The sequence below is a fragment of the Leopardus geoffroyi genome, chromosome C3, assembly GCF_018350155.1.
Source record: "Leopardus geoffroyi isolate Oge1 chromosome C3, O.geoffroyi_Oge1_pat1.0, whole genome shotgun sequence".
NCBI lineage: Eukaryota > Metazoa > Chordata > Mammalia > Carnivora > Felidae > Leopardus > Leopardus geoffroyi.
The window spans coordinates 102768744-102784535 of NC_059338.1; the positions used below are offsets into that span (position 1 = coordinate 102768744).

At 38.3% G+C, this 15792-nt stretch overlaps 1 long non-coding RNA gene across 1 annotated transcript in view; it reads right to left on the minus strand.

Moving 5' to 3' along the window:
• The window catches only part of LOC123585609, a 51354-nt gene extending 36381 nt beyond the window's left edge, over nt 1-14973 (minus strand). The window contains exons 1-2 of the long non-coding RNA XR_006706312.1: nt 14162-14973; nt 13833-13953 (exon numbers count right to left, since the gene is read on the minus strand). This is a non-coding gene — a long non-coding RNA (uncharacterized LOC123585609). The remainder of the gene's footprint in view (nt 1-13832; nt 13954-14161) is intronic.
• Nucleotides 14974-15792: the final 819 nt, after the last annotated feature.

Consider the following 15792-nt stretch of genomic DNA (forward strand, 5'->3'; position numbering starts at 1 on the left):
ATTCCATGATTTATTCCTTTCAATAGGTGTTTGTCGACATTAGTTGCATCTCAGAAGTCTGACTTGCAATTTTATGGCCAATTTAAAAAGCAGATATCCACTAGAAGAAGGCTTTTGTTTTAGATTATTTCCTTGTACTTGTGGGTAATAGGTGTTAATTTCACCAATGACTTCTTGCCAATTATGAAGGCAGTTGAAAGTTCTCTGTTGCCTTGAGGGTACTCCATCTCACAAAAGAAGTTTTCAGTAGGTAATGAACCAACCCTGTTATTATCAGAGACCACATCGTGTCTCTTGCAAGACTGACAGTTGGGAGCATCTTCAAAATGAGCTTCAACTCTGCCATTCACTATCACCTCCAAGCTCAGCAGGTCATCCTTTGAAGGACACTGAATTGTACTCATAGATGTCCCTGGACAAAGTTTTTGGTTTCCTGCCTTACTAAAATGCTGAACAGAAGGAAACATTTCCCTGTGTCTCTGTGAGACGTGGCCGCCTGGGTAGCTCAGTGGATTGAGCCTCGAACTTCAGCTCAGGTCATGATCTCACAGTTCGTGTGTTCAGGTTCCACATCCGCTCACTGCTGTCAGCCCAGAGCAGGCTTCAGGTCCTCTGTCCCTTTCTTTCTGTCCCTCCCCCACTTGTGCTCTCTCTCAAAAAAATAAATAAATAAATAAAACATTAAAAAAATTTGGAGACATTTACTGAACTGGATTACATTACATTCAACTGAACTTGATTTGGTGCATTGGAGATGCCACTCAGCTGTGTGTGTCACTTTGAGAAGTGTCATTGTTGCTGGCCATTCTTAATTCTTGATACACATTTGTATGCTAGCTAAAATAGCCATAACTGAATGATGAATGGTTATTTATGAATTTACTGGTATGTCACTCTTTTATTTATTTATTTTATCATTTCCAGTAGTAGGGGAAAATAAAAAATATTTTACCTTTTCAAAATTTCTGTTAGGGTAGATACAATATATTCTTTAAAGGTGAAGAATTTTTAATATGTAAATGGGCTTTGGGTCAACTTCTTGATGCTATTGAGTGTGTCCTATAAAAACAGAAGTTATTTGATATTTTAAATTATATATACCTTTTCATAAATGTTATATATACATATATGTACATATATACATATACATATATGTATATATATCTATATATGTATATGCATCTATATATGTATGTATATATACATACACATGTATATGCATATATATGTATATGTGTTTATGTGTATATGTGTGTGTATAAATTTTGAATATGAGGGCCTTATCTGTCTTATATTCCTGAATATTAACAGGTCCAGACAGTAAAGAAGGGAGTGGGACACATTTCTCTCTCCTACTGCTTCTCTGTAGGTAGAGTACCTGCAAAGTGTTATCCAAAAGCCTAAATGGATTTTTAGTACTTGTTGGGTTTAAATGAATCTGGTGATTTAGTGTGTAAGGTTCATACAGAGTTTGAATTGCAGATGTTGATAATTGATACAGAACAATGGGTATCATACTTCATGATGGTACTTCATGTATCTGAAATATCAAAACCATTACAGTATTGGGTTTGGGAGGAAGGAAATTCATTGCCTCTGAGATCCAAGATAAATAGAGCTGCTATCCTTTATCAGATGTTAATCAAACCAAATACCTCTTCTGTATTATGGGATCAGATGATGTACTGAATGGTGTTTCTGCTCCTACTAGAAGTTAGGGGTAGTTATGTATGTTCTAATCCGATGGTTGTTTTTGTCTTGGACCATGAGGCTTAAAGTTCTCCATGGAGTTACTATTTATCTTCCTTCTGGGAAAAAAAAATTTGGAGACTCAACCACACCTAATGGGGGTTCTTGGGCATGAATCACTAGATAATTAAATCATTTCTTTTACTCTTCCTTCCAGAGATCTCTAAATAATTCATTCATCCATCCATTCATTAATTCTCCTATCAAGTACTGTTTAGGACTGATAAAAAAGATTGGGATTAAAGGAACATTTTCTATCACAAAAATAAACTTGAACTTTTGATAAAAACAAACAAAAAAATATACATAGTTTTCTCAGAAGTTAGGCTAAGTGTGACACGTATTCCTTTAACTGTGTGAAGCAAAGGATATAGGCCCGCGGGATGTAATGTCAAGTACAGAGATCACTTTTAAACACTTTCCTTCTTCTTCCTCACGACCCCAAGTGCAAACTTCAAGTGTAGTTCCTATGCCGTTAAAACAGTCGAAAAATGTGGATTTTCATACCAGATCAAGTGTACCAAGGTGTCCCGCAACCTTGGTTTAGCCATCTCTGGATGAATTGCAGGGTTTCTGAAACCTTAGATTGCCTGCAAAAGCCTGAGTGACTATCTGCCTGTGATTATCGATATGTCCACTTCTCTGAAGAAAACTTTGTATCAGTTTATCAAAGGATTCTGTTACTCAAAAATAGTCATAAACACTGACACATATTAATTCATATCAATCAGGTAGGATATACTTATGGACTGTATTAATTTGATGATCAAATTCAGTTTAATATATTTGTTGTATTATTGTTAGTGCCCTTCGTCTTGCCGCAAGTTCAGAGTGCCCTCTACACAGGAAACATCAGGGTGATGAGCAACCCAAGTCTCACTTTTTGGGTGGTGCTGACCACTCATTCTTGGATGACTAATTACTACAAAGATTCCTCCATGTGACTTCATGGAGTCACCACAAGAACAGAAGTTACCCTTCTCATGGAATCACCTCCAATTTCCCAAAGTTCAGATTTTCTTAGCTGTGACATTTGTTAGTGAAATGAAAGTTGAGACTGCGTATCTGGCAACCATCTGTGATTAGCTAATTGAATTGTTCCAAGGTACTTCATGCCATCTTCAGAAGGGTTTTCAGCTTGGATGACTGTGCCTTGCCGACACAGGCATACTGCAGAGATATTGTGGGTTCCGTTCCAGGCCCCCATGATAAAACAAGCATCACAATAAAATGAGTCAAATGGATTGTTTGGTTTCCCAGCACATATAAAAGTTAGGTTTGCATTATACTGCAGCATATTAATTGTACGATACCGTTCTGTCATAAAAAGAACAATGTAGATACCTTAATTTAAAAATACTTCAGTGTTAAAAATCCTAACCATCATCTGAGCTTTCGGTGAGTCATAATCTCTTTGCTAGTGGAGGGTCTTGCCTCCACATGGATGGCTGCTGACTGACCCAAGTGATGGTTGCTGAAGCTGGGGTGGCTGTGGCAATTTAAATCCTAACATAAAACAACAGTGAAGTTTACCTCATTGATTCTTCTTTTCATGAATGTTTCTCTATAGAATATGATGCTTTAAAAAAATTTTTTTTAATGTTTATGTATTTTTGAGTGAGAGAGATAAAGAGAGAGAGTGCATGAATGCTCGTGTGCGTGAGCAGGAGAGGAGCAGAGAGAGACAGAGACAGAATGTGAAGCAGGATCCAGGCTCTGAGTTGTCAGCACAGAGCCTGACGTGAACCTCGAACTCACAAACTGCAAGATCATGACCTGAGCCAAATTCAGACGCTCAACTGACTGAGCCACCCGGCACCCATAGTATTTTATGGACAGTAGAACTTCTTTCAAAATTGGTATCTATCCTCTCAAAGTCTACTGCTGCTTTATCAACTAAGATTATGTAATATTCTAAATCCTTGTTGTCATTTCAACAATCTTCACATAATCTTCACCAGGAGTAGATTCCATCTCAAGAAACCACTTTTTTGCTCATCCATAAGAGGTATCTCCTCGTCTCTTAAAGTTTTATCACAAGATTGCAGCAATTCAGGCACATCATCAGGCTCCACTTCTTTTTTTATATATAATTTTATTGTACTTATTTAATATCATCAGTGTATTCTTTAATCCCCACCCCCTATTTCCCCCACCCCACCCACCTCCCTTCTCGTAACCATCAGTTTGTTCTCTGCAGTTGAGAGTCCGTTTCTTGGTGTGTGTCTCTTTCTCTGTTTGTTCCTTCTGCTCATTTGTTTTTGTTGCTTAACTTCCACATATGAGTGAAATCATGTAGTATGTGTCTTTCTCTGACTGACCTATTTCACTTAGCATTACACTGTCTAGCGCCATCCATGCTGTTGCAAATGGCAAGATTCTATTCATTTTTATGACTAATAGTCTATTATACACATACTACCTCTTCTTTATTCATTCATCTATCAACGGACACTTGGGCTGCTTCCATAGTTTGGCAGGCTCCACTTCTAATTCTAGTTCTCTTGCTATTTCCACTACCTCTGCAGTTACTTCCTCCACTTGAACCCCTTGAAGTCATCTAGGAAGCTAGGAATCAACTTCTTTCACACTACTGTTAATGTTGATATTTTGACCTTTTTGCATGAATCACAAATGGTCTTTATGGCATCTAGAATAGTGAATACTTTCCAGAACGTTTGCAATTTACTTTGCCTAGATCCATTGGAAAAATCATCATCCATGGCAGCTGTAGCCTTCTGAGTGTATTTCTTTTTTATTTTTTATTTATTTTTATTTAACCTTTAGTTAGTTAACACACAGTGCAATATTGGCTTCAGGAGTAGAACTCAGTGACTCATCACTTATATACAATACCTGGTGCTCGTCACAAGTGCCCTCCTTAGTACCCTAGTACCCATCACCCGTCTATCCCAACTCCCATCCACTTCCCTCCATCACAGTTTGTTCTCTATCATAAAAAAAAGAGCTCTTTTTTTTTTGAGCAGTATGTCTCAACAGTGGGCTTAAATATTCAGTAAACTATGTTGTAAGCAGATGTAATATCATCTACATTTTTGGTTTTTTTTATAGAGCACAGGCTGAGTAGGTTTTGCAAAATTCTTAAGGGCCCTAGGATTCTCAGAATGGTAAATGAACATTGGCTTCCACTTAAAGTCACCACCTGCATTAGTCCCTAACCAGAGAGTCAGTCTGTCCTTTGAAGCTTTGAATCCAGGCACTGACTTCTCCTCTTTAGCTATGAAAGTCCTAGATTGCATCTTCTTCTTTTTTTTTTTTTTTTTTTTTTAATTTTTTTTTTCAACGTTTATTTATTTTTGGGACAGAGAGAGACAGAGCATGAACGGGGGAGGGGCAGAGAGAGAGGGAGACACAGAATCGGAAACAGGCTCCAGGCTCTGAGCCATCAGCCCAGAGCCTGACGCGGGGCTTGAACTCACGGACCGCGAGATCGTGACCTGGCTGAAGTCGGACGCCCAACCGACTGCGCCACCCAGGCGCCCCGATTGCATCTTCTTCTGATAGAAGGAGGTTTTGTCTACATTGAAAGTAGGTTGTTTAGTGTAGCCACCTTCATTAATTATCTGGCACAGAACTAGACCTTCTGGATACTTGCTGTAGCTTCAACATCAGCATTTGCTGCTTCACCTTGTTATAGAGAGAGCTTCTTTTCTTAAACCTAATGAACCAACTTCTGCTCGCTTCAGATTTTTTCTCTACAGCTTCCTCATTTCACTTGTTTTCATAGAATTGAAGAGAGTTAGGGCCTTGTTCTGGGTTAGGCTTGGTCTTAAGGAATGTTGTGGCTAGTTGCATCTTCTACACAGACCACTAAAACTTTCTCCATATCAGCAATAAGGCTGTCTGGCTTCTTTATCATTTGTGTGTTCACTGAAGTAGCACCTGTAATTTCCTTCAAGAACTTTTCCTTTGCATTCACAACGTGGCTAATGTTTGGAGCAAGAGGCCTAGCTTTCAGCCTATTTTGGCTTTCATCACATCTTCCTCACTAAGCTTAATCATGTCTTACTTTATATTTCAAGTGAGAGACGATGGCTCTTCTTTTCACTGAAGGGTTATTTATTGGCCAAATTTTAATATTGTTGTGTCTCAAGGAAATGGAGAGAGAGATGGGGAAGGGCTGGAACAGTCAGAACGGGCACAACACTTGTGAATTACTTTCATCATCATCTATGGGAGTGGTTCGTGGATCCCCAAAACAATTACAAGAGTAACATTAAAGACCACTGATTATAGATCACCCTAACAAATATAATCATAATGAAAAGGCTCAAAAAATGGCAAAAGCTCCCAAAGTGTGGCACAGAGGTATGAAGCGAGTAAAAGCTGTTGAAAAAAATGGCAACAATAGAGTTGCTTGAAGCAGGGGTGTCACAAACCTTCAATCTGTAAAAAAACACCGTATCTGTGAAGTGCGATAAAGCAAAGTGCAATAAAAATGAGGTGTGCCTATAGTTGTTCCCATTAATTTTGATGGAAAAATACATGAGTAGTCTGTCCACCCAATTCGACAGTTACTCCTCTATTCTAAACCTCCTCGCAAAAATGACACCCCCAAAGTCACATATGTTTAGTTATAGAAATATTGTTTATTATTAAGGCCCCCAAGGAAGGTTATCATTATTTTCTCCAAATCTGTTTTTTGTCCCATCTTATTTCTTCTTTCCACACTGGGTGGTATTTCTCTCAGTACCCAGACAGGTATACAGCTGTTCTACTTGTAGAACCACAAAGCAAAGTATTGAAAATTATTAAAGTTGTCTTCTGTTTAATAAATAGTATTTTTTTTTCAGAATTAACAGGACATTTCCTTTCATATAGTCTAGACAGAGCTTTAAACTTCATTTCCATCTCACCGGGACATAGCTTATCCTCCCACCCCCTACTCCCCTTATGTCAATTTTGTGAATGTCAGCTGTTCTTCTTTGTACTTGAACCTCTGTCAATGCTGGAAGGAGAGCTCCCCTCACCTACTGAAACTGTGCATTGCATGGTTTCTTGCCTTTGCACTTGTCACATTTGAGTCCGTGAAAACAGTGTTTTTTAAACTGTAGGATGCGATCCCTAAATGGGTCATGAAATCAATTTAGTAGGTCATGACTAGCATTGTATAAATAAAACAGAATTGCCTAGAATAGAAGAGAGAAGAATAGAACAGAAAATATCATAGTGGATCTAACAGGAAGGATAACAACTACATTGTGAAACTTTTTTTTTCTAGTCTTAAGACAGAAGAAAAGAGACTGTGCAGGGTCTCAAGATGAAATATTTTTCTTACCATTGGTCATGGTCAAAAGCACTTAAGGAACACTAAGTTTAAATGCTGGGACTAGGAGTACATCTATCTCCCTCACATTCCACAGAGGGGGATTTAAACTCCTTAAATCTCTTATCAGTGGTTCTTGAACTTTTATGCCTATATATATATATATATATATATATATATATACATATTTTTTTTTTTAATACTCCCTACACCCAACACAGGGCTTGAACTCACGACGCCAAGATCAAGAATCACATGCTTTACCAACTGAGACAACCAGGTGCCCCTGCATAGATCTCTTTTCAAATCTGGTAAAAGCAGGTCTCTTTTTCCAGAAATGCACACGAGAACACAAGCTCAGAAAAGTTAAGAGTGTTGCTCACATAAGCTTTAGGTCTGCTGTCCTAAATAATTACAATTATTTGGAATTTGTTCCCAAATTCTTGAACCCTTCATTTTATCCCACACTTCCCATTTTCATGCATGCGTTTTCACATCTGACTATTTGACCTGAGTTTCTGTCTAGTCTCCATGTCTTCTCTCCCTCTTATCTCTCTAACCACTCCCTTGCTATTCTGGGCAGAAAGAAACTTTCACATTCAGTTCATCTGGCTGGACCTCTCTACAACTTCCCGCTCTACTACTCTCTAAAAACCTAAATCTCAGGTGTTGCTGACGTATCTAAAGTGGAGCGCATATCTGCCCTCCCTATTCACTTACCTTCCTTTCCTTTGTCCTGAATTTGGATATGTGTCTATTTAGAATGAAGCCTGATGGGTAATGAACAGCTTTGCATGCACCAGACATATTCTGTAAATATTGTTCCTATAAAGAGTAGTTACTTATTCTTTGAAACCAGCCATCCAATAATGTAGATATGCAATATTACTGAACTGACATGCTGAAATTCTCTGGAGTTTGACAAAATGAAAACAGGTTGTACTCGCGCCTCAAATCCTAGCAATGGTTAAAAACTGCATTTTCATGCAAACATAAATTACAAATGGAATTATGATAACTGATTACCACCACCCCCCCCCAAATGCACACAAATCATTTGTAATCCTGCCCTGGAGTGCGGTATGGTTGGCTCATTGCATATGCTCACAGCGTTTGTCAGTCTATTCAATCACTGCTACTTCCCGTGGCAAAGTGTACAGGGCGTTTAGAAAACCAGTATGTCTCTATTTCCCTAAATCTACTATTAGGGTGTAGAATCGTCAGCGCAGAGCACTGCTGCTTCACAATAGGAATAATCCTGAGTGTGTATCTTCGTTTTATTCATCTTCAATTTCTGTTTGACAGAATTTCATGCTGCTGGAAGATGTTACATTGACAGCCGAGAGATAATTTCCGTTTTTAATCCAGAGAACAAGAGCCACTTGGGAAGTGACTATAAATGTCCTCTGGGTGTCCCAGAGATATGCCTCATCCCTGAGCTAGAAGGAACACACCTCTGGGAAGGAAACAACTTTGATCAGTAAGTCTCTTTGGAAAACATTAAGAGAAATAGATTTCATTGATTCCCCCATGAGTCATGGGTCTGAGATAAAGTAAGCCCTTCCATTCCTAAATCAGCTTTCAAGTGGGAGCAGCTCTGTCATTACTCCCAGGCAATAGTTTCCAGTGAGAAACTGAGAGGAATGTTTCCAAACAAGCCTCTCTTTTCTCTCAATACAGTCTTGCAATAAAGGTATCATAGGCCTCTTCTTTCCAGCACTTCTCTCAGCGGGCTGTGCCCGGTAAGATGTCCTGTTAAAGATGCTGGCCAAGCTGATTGATGCCTAGGTCTTTGGAACTATAGTGTTCTTCTTGGGTCAGTCCTCCCAACCTTCCTGATTTACTTAAGTATGGAAGCTTCATGGTATAACTGAAACATCCTCTGAGGGCCAGCCCTCTTCAGGCTCAGGAAGATGAATCATTGAGAGTACAGAGACCATTTACCACTGGGGGACATGTTCTGGACCACTGGGGGACAGGTTCCTTTCTCTATGAGGCAAATTTCGGACTTCTCATCCTCTTTCTATGTCAGTTAGTAGCCCATCACCTAAGGTGTTACAGTGTATATTATATGTATGTGTGTGCATTTAGATAGAGATATATATTATACTTTATATATGTCATATATTACTACATACATACATGTACACACACATACACACACAAAACTAAACTAAGCTAAAGGTCCTTAAGGGTTAGGATCCCTTTATATTAATCATTTTTGAATATATATATAACTGTGTGTGTGTGCACACACAAATATATATGCATACATACCTGTCCACACACTATATGTTATATATACTAAACATATATAAAATATATATACATATATTCATCATAAAGAATATCTATTACATACATATATATTTTTCACAAATGTGTTTCTATATAAATGTATGTGTGTCTAGAGGTCTTCAAAATCTAGGATTTCTTATATATCTGTGTGTCCCATTATCTAACATTTGCGTAAATGACACACAGATAAATTCAAATAAATTCAGTCAATAAGTATATATTAGCCATGATATGTCAGGTTGTGCTACATTCCATGAATACAAGGTTTACCTAGAGAATTATTCACACATATTTATAGTATACATAGATAGAGATTTCAAAGTGCTTTTAGAATTCACGGAAGGAACTCTTAACCCAGATTTGAGGTGATCTACAAGAGCGTGACATAAATGGTAATTTTTAACTAAGGCCTAAAAGACAACTAAGAGTTAGCAAATCACAGATCGGTGGGGACACAGGCAGGGATGGGGAAGATAGGCACGGGAGGGAATGTTTCCACAGAGGATTCACAGCTGAGAGAAAACTAATGTGCCAGATGACCCTTTCAGTCTTAACACCAGAAGCATCTAAAATAACTTTTTAAAGATATTAAAAGTGATCATCCATTTTTGAATTTGTGATAATTGAAGAAATCCTCACTAGTGTGAGGCACGTGTTGATGGGGTGGCCTGCTAGGCTGTGTGTGGCCAGTGGTCCTGTCAGTCCAAAGTGGCAGATGATATAGATGAGAGTGGATAATGCCAGTGAACCTCACTGCACTCACGGACAGGCACAGGTCATGATTGCTTCTGGTCATTTGTGTGTTTTGGTGAGTGCAGTAGAGATTGGTTAGCAATTCTCCAAACCCACCTCCTTCTGTTTCTGGGCACAGAACTGTTCTGAATTTCCCCAGAAATTTCTCCTTTTCACTTGGGCCTGACTACATGGACAATTCTAGACAACTGAATGTGGTTAGACAGGATATATGCTGCTTCCAGTTCTGGTCCACTAAAACCCGTCTCCAACTTCTTTCTTTCCTTGACTATCAGCAGGATGTCAGTGCTCAGCGAACTTAGAAACCCTGGGTTAATAATGGGAGAATCTTCATTGGCCCAAATGCCTGAACGATTATTGCCTGGTCCTTCCTGCCTCTGAGCACTTGAGGGACTAGAAATAAATTTTCATGGTCTTAAATAACTGAAATTTCATGATTTATCTATCATAACGCCTATGTAACTAATAGCATGACTATGTCTTTTTTTTTCTTTTTTAATAATCAGTGTATTTGAAAATTAAGATCTAGAAAAACTTCACTCCAGAATAGGTCAGGCTCAAGATAATCCTAAATACTATAGAGTTAGTATAGTGGTGGTAGCAAAGAATTATCACAACTGTTGGTAATAATTTAATTATTTCTTTAAATATCTTTTCTGGTAGGATATAAATTTTGTGTATGTCAAGTTATTTATTTTATTTATCATTTTATTTAGAGTGTCTGGTTTGATGATTATAGCTGATCAACAAGTGTACATGAAACGAATCAAGTACCGTAGCAGCAAGGTGGAGGTGTGAGCAGGAGTCGGCCAAACAAAGGTTTTAGCTGTAACTATGTTAAAGAATTTGGACATGATCCTGTGGACAATGGGGAGTCACTTAAGTAGTTAAGGAGAGAGTGACAGTAACCAGATTTTGTCTTTGGGAAGATCACTATAGTCAAAATAAGTTTTCCCACCTGAAAAGGTTTAAAACAAATGAAGAAACTCAGTCTGGAGGCTCCTATAGTAATCAAGGTATGAGACAATCATGCTATAGGTTAGTGGCCCCATGCAGGCAGACAATAAATACAATTTAAATATATCTAGAAGGAAGAATTGACAGAACTAGATGATCATCTAATTGGGAGCATTGAGAGAGTAGGAGACCAGAATGACTCCTAGTTTGTCGTCTGGGTGACCAGGTGGGTGGTGGCACTGATATGACCAAGTTAGTGAGCCCGGGGAAAGGGAACAGTGGGAAGTTACAGTTACCATAGTGAATTATACTCTTCTCTTCAAGATAATCCTATCTTCTTCTCAGCATTTGGGTTTTGCACCTGCTAATCTCTCTTCTTACAATGTTCTAAAGCCAACCCTATTTCCACCCAGTTCCTCTTACCTTCCCCGTTTTCTCTGTTATTTGCCACCTGTTTTTCTGTACTTGAATAACTTCTGTTCATCTGTTACATCTCAGAGTAGACGCCATTTCCTGTGTGAAACTTTCCTAGGATCCCCAAGATAGGATATGGTGCTTTCTTAATGTGTTTTTAGGACTCCATGCAACAGCGTAACATTTTACATAACATTGTATTCACCTGTGTACTTTTCATTCTAAGCTTCTCTACCCACTGCTAATAGAAGACAGGAACTATCCCTTAGCATTTGGTCCCCAGGGCCCATTATAATGCTTGTGTCAGAATAAGAACTCAAAATTCAAATGTAACCACAAATAAATGAATGAACGAATGAAGGGAGTGAAACAAATAATTTTGAAGGGCACAATATTGAAACCAACTAATAACATTTGCTTTCACGCTGTCTGTTTCTGTTTGAGATTTGCAGCATGCAGTTAGCACAGATGGCTGTGAGATTGCAATACTCTCTACATATTTACTCTGTTCCTCCCCCGCTCTCACTCTCTCCCCACTCCCACCCAACCCCCCACCAGGAATGGTCTCGAATCGCAAATGACTCCACTATTCCCTTAAGCATCTGTCTCTGATCACAGTGTGAGTCCACCAATCTTGTAATAGACTCCACAAGTGTTTTCCTTGGGTTAAAAAACTCATCAAAATTAATACTAAATTGAAAATGGGAAAGTTCATAAAAGGCAGCTGTTGTGTAAGTAAAACATGAATGTATCCTGGCAAATAATAAGTTCTAAAGTTTCTCGATTTTCCAAACTATTAAAGAATAAAAAGGGGGCGAGCCGGACACCCCTCCCATTCCCACCTGTCAAATACAACTAATCTAACGTACAAAGTGATATAAACTCGCCTTGTTTGTATTACGAACAAAGCCACCAAACTGAAATAAGCATAGCAATGAAGAAAAGAGCTACAGACTTGAATGGAATCCTAGTGAGTAGGATACAGAGTTCAGTAGCAATGGGTCTGGATGAGGACGCAGGACAACTGTGTACAAGGCACATGCAACGACAGCTACGTGGTCTTCAGCCTTGCCAATCCAAGTGTGGTGTGTGCACCTGCAGCACTGGTTTCAGCTGGGAGTTTGTGAGGAGTGCAGGCTCTCAGGACCCTCCCCAGTCCTACTAAATCAGACTGCAGTTTAACAGAATCCTCAGGTGATTGGTATGGACCTTAAATCTTGGGAGGCTTTGCTCTAAATCATAGCATTTATGAATTCATAAGTCATAGCTCAGATGAATTCATTGTAAGGTCACTTTAGAGTTTATTATCGAGATTAGGACATTTTTGAGAGTGAAAAGGAAGTACTGAAATAATTATAATTATAGGGGCGCCTGGGTGGCTCAGTCAGTTGAGCGTCTGACTCTAGATTTTGGTTCAGATCATGATCCCAGGGTCATGGGATTGAGCCCTGCATCGGGCTCCACACTGAGTGTGGAGTTTGCTTGAGACTCTCTCTCTCTCTTTCTCTCTCTCTCCCTCTGCCTCTCTCCCCCACTCACTCGAGCACTCTTTCTCAAATAAATTTTTAAAAATTGAAAAAAGAAATAATTATAACTGTATATATTTAAAACATTTGGTTATTAGGACAAATTAATTTTTATATAAATGGATCTATATAATAGTTATAGTCATGAACCATTTTTATTTTATTTTTTAAATGTTTATTTATTTTGAGAGAAAGAGTGTGAGTGGGGGAGGGCTAGAGAGGGAGAGAGAATCTCAAGCAGGCTCGGTGTGGTCAGTGTGGAGCCTGATGTGGGGCTCAATCTCCCCAACTGTAAGATCATGACCTGAGCTAAAATCGAGAGTCAGATGCTTAACCGACTGAGCCACCCAGGCTCCCCAATCATAAATCATCTTTAAAAGTAAATTTCTTTTAAAAAATAGAAATAAATGTATATTAGAGAAAAATTCTTTGTATGGAGCTGGATATTAAAATATAACATAACTGCTGGATTAGAGTATGACCCTATGCTTATTCTAAACTCAGGTTTACTTTAAAATATACGTAGTACACATGTAAGTATGGAAATGTGTGTTTACACTGGTAACTATAGATACACGTGTCCTAGCGCCATCTGCTGAGATGGTCTAGACACAGTGATACCGAGTCACAACAAATATACCTAGCGTCAAGATCTTGACTTCTCAACACCATTCTCCAATAAGAGAAATGAGGGTCCTTTGAAGAGATTAACTCTAGGGCTGGGTCAAGGAAAATATAAGATGAGTTCCATAGAAATAGGTTGTGAAATTAGGCATTCTGAAGCATGTATTATCTCATAGTGCCAGACTATAAGGAAATGGCTTAAAAAAAAAAAAAGTTGCACCTACCTTAAAGAGTTGCCCATAGCACCATAGCAAAAGCTAGAACGATGTGAACAATGAAACAGTGGTAGTGCAATCATCCTTCCATTATCCAATGGAAGGGTTATCCAAGATCCCCAGTGGATGTCTGAAACCAAAGATAGTACCAAATCCTATTTTTGGTATGTTTTTTCCTATACGTACACACCTGTGATAAAGTTTAACTTACAAATGAGGCACAGTAAGAGATTAACAACAACAACAACAATAAAATAGAACTATTATAACAATGCACTCTAACAAAAAGTATGGGAATTTGGTCTTTCTCTCAAAATATCCAATTGTTCTGTACTCACCTTTCTTCTTGTGACGATGTGAGATGATAAAATGCCTGCGTGATGAGGTGAAGTGACGTGAATGACGTAGGCACCGTGACAGAGCGTTAGGCTACTATTGACCTTCTGACCTTATGTCAGAAGGAGAATCATCTGTTTCCAGACCCTGGTTGACTGCGGGTAACTGAAATCAGAAGGTAAAACCACGGATAAAGGCACACTACAGGTTATATGACAGAGAACAAAGTAAATAGCCCTAAGTCTGTACTGATATAAATAAATGATTGGATAAATACCTACGTGAAGGAGAAGGGGTGGGCTTTCCTCTAAGAACTTCAATAATCAATATAGAAAGAATGAGAGAAATAAAGATCTATGCCACAGTAACAGTTGCAGCAGGCAAGACCCCTCTGAAAGCTAAAATCAGTGGGTGAAACTTTTCAGAGAAACAGGATGTACACATTGCCTCCAAGTATCTCCCCACAGATGTGCATTAACTATATAGTGATTTTAATGTAGGTGCACAAATGTTTTGATACTTCTCCCTTCAGGAAGTAGAGCTTAATTCCCTATCCCTGGAATGGTGACCAGCTTTAGTGATTCACCTCTAATGAATGGAGAGTGGAAAGGAGAAAAAAAAAAAAAAAAGGTAATTTTACAGTGGAGAACCTGGCATATACAACTCAGTCAAGTGGTCAAGGTTAACATCACCAGTGATAATTGGGTTGATATCAGATGTCTCCTGATGAGATGTAGTGAGAAACATTTTGCATTTCTGCTATTCTTCCAAATCTGTAACACCAGGGAAAAAATCATAAAAAAACTCAGGCAAACTCAGATTGAGGTATCCAACAAAGTATGTGACTAATAGTCTTCAAAAATATCAAGGTCATAGAAAAAAGTATCTAATATGTAGAGTATAATCTCAGAAAGAAATTGTTAATGAGATACTTTCATTTATTTAAAAAAATTTTTTTTAAGTTTATTTATCTTTGAGAGAGAGAGAGAGAGAGAGAGAGAGAGAGAGTGAGTGGGGGAGGGGCAGAGAGAGGGAGACACAGAATCCGAAGCAGGCCCCAGACTCTGAGCTATCAGCACAGAACCCGATGTGGGGCTTGAACTCATGAACTGCAAGACCATGACCTGAGCTGAAGTCAGACGCCCAACTGACTGAGCCACCCAGGCGCCCCTACTTTCATCTATTTTTAATCAAAACATGCAAATATGTTGGCCCATATATCCACAGAAGGACTATTTTTTGTTTCAATTTAACTGCCTTCTTTTGACAAATATATTTTAAAGAAAAATTATCATATAATTTATCTCTTGTTTTTTGAATATGAATGGAAGATCATCAACCTTATTTGATTCCCTTGCAATAGAAAATAAAAATTTATCCAATTGCAAATAGAAGCTCCAACAGAAAAGCATTCCCCAAAGTTGGGATATTACAAAATGCAATTATAGCATTTAAAGAGTAAATCTTGGACAGTTTTAACTCTTAATGTTTAACAGATTTAGATTCTCAATTCTGTATGATAAATTTCATGTATTCTTATTAGCTTCTATGAAAACATTTGAGACTCCATTCATTGAATATACTGAATAAAGAGTTCCAAATTTTTTGATTTAAATACAAACAAAATTCAAAG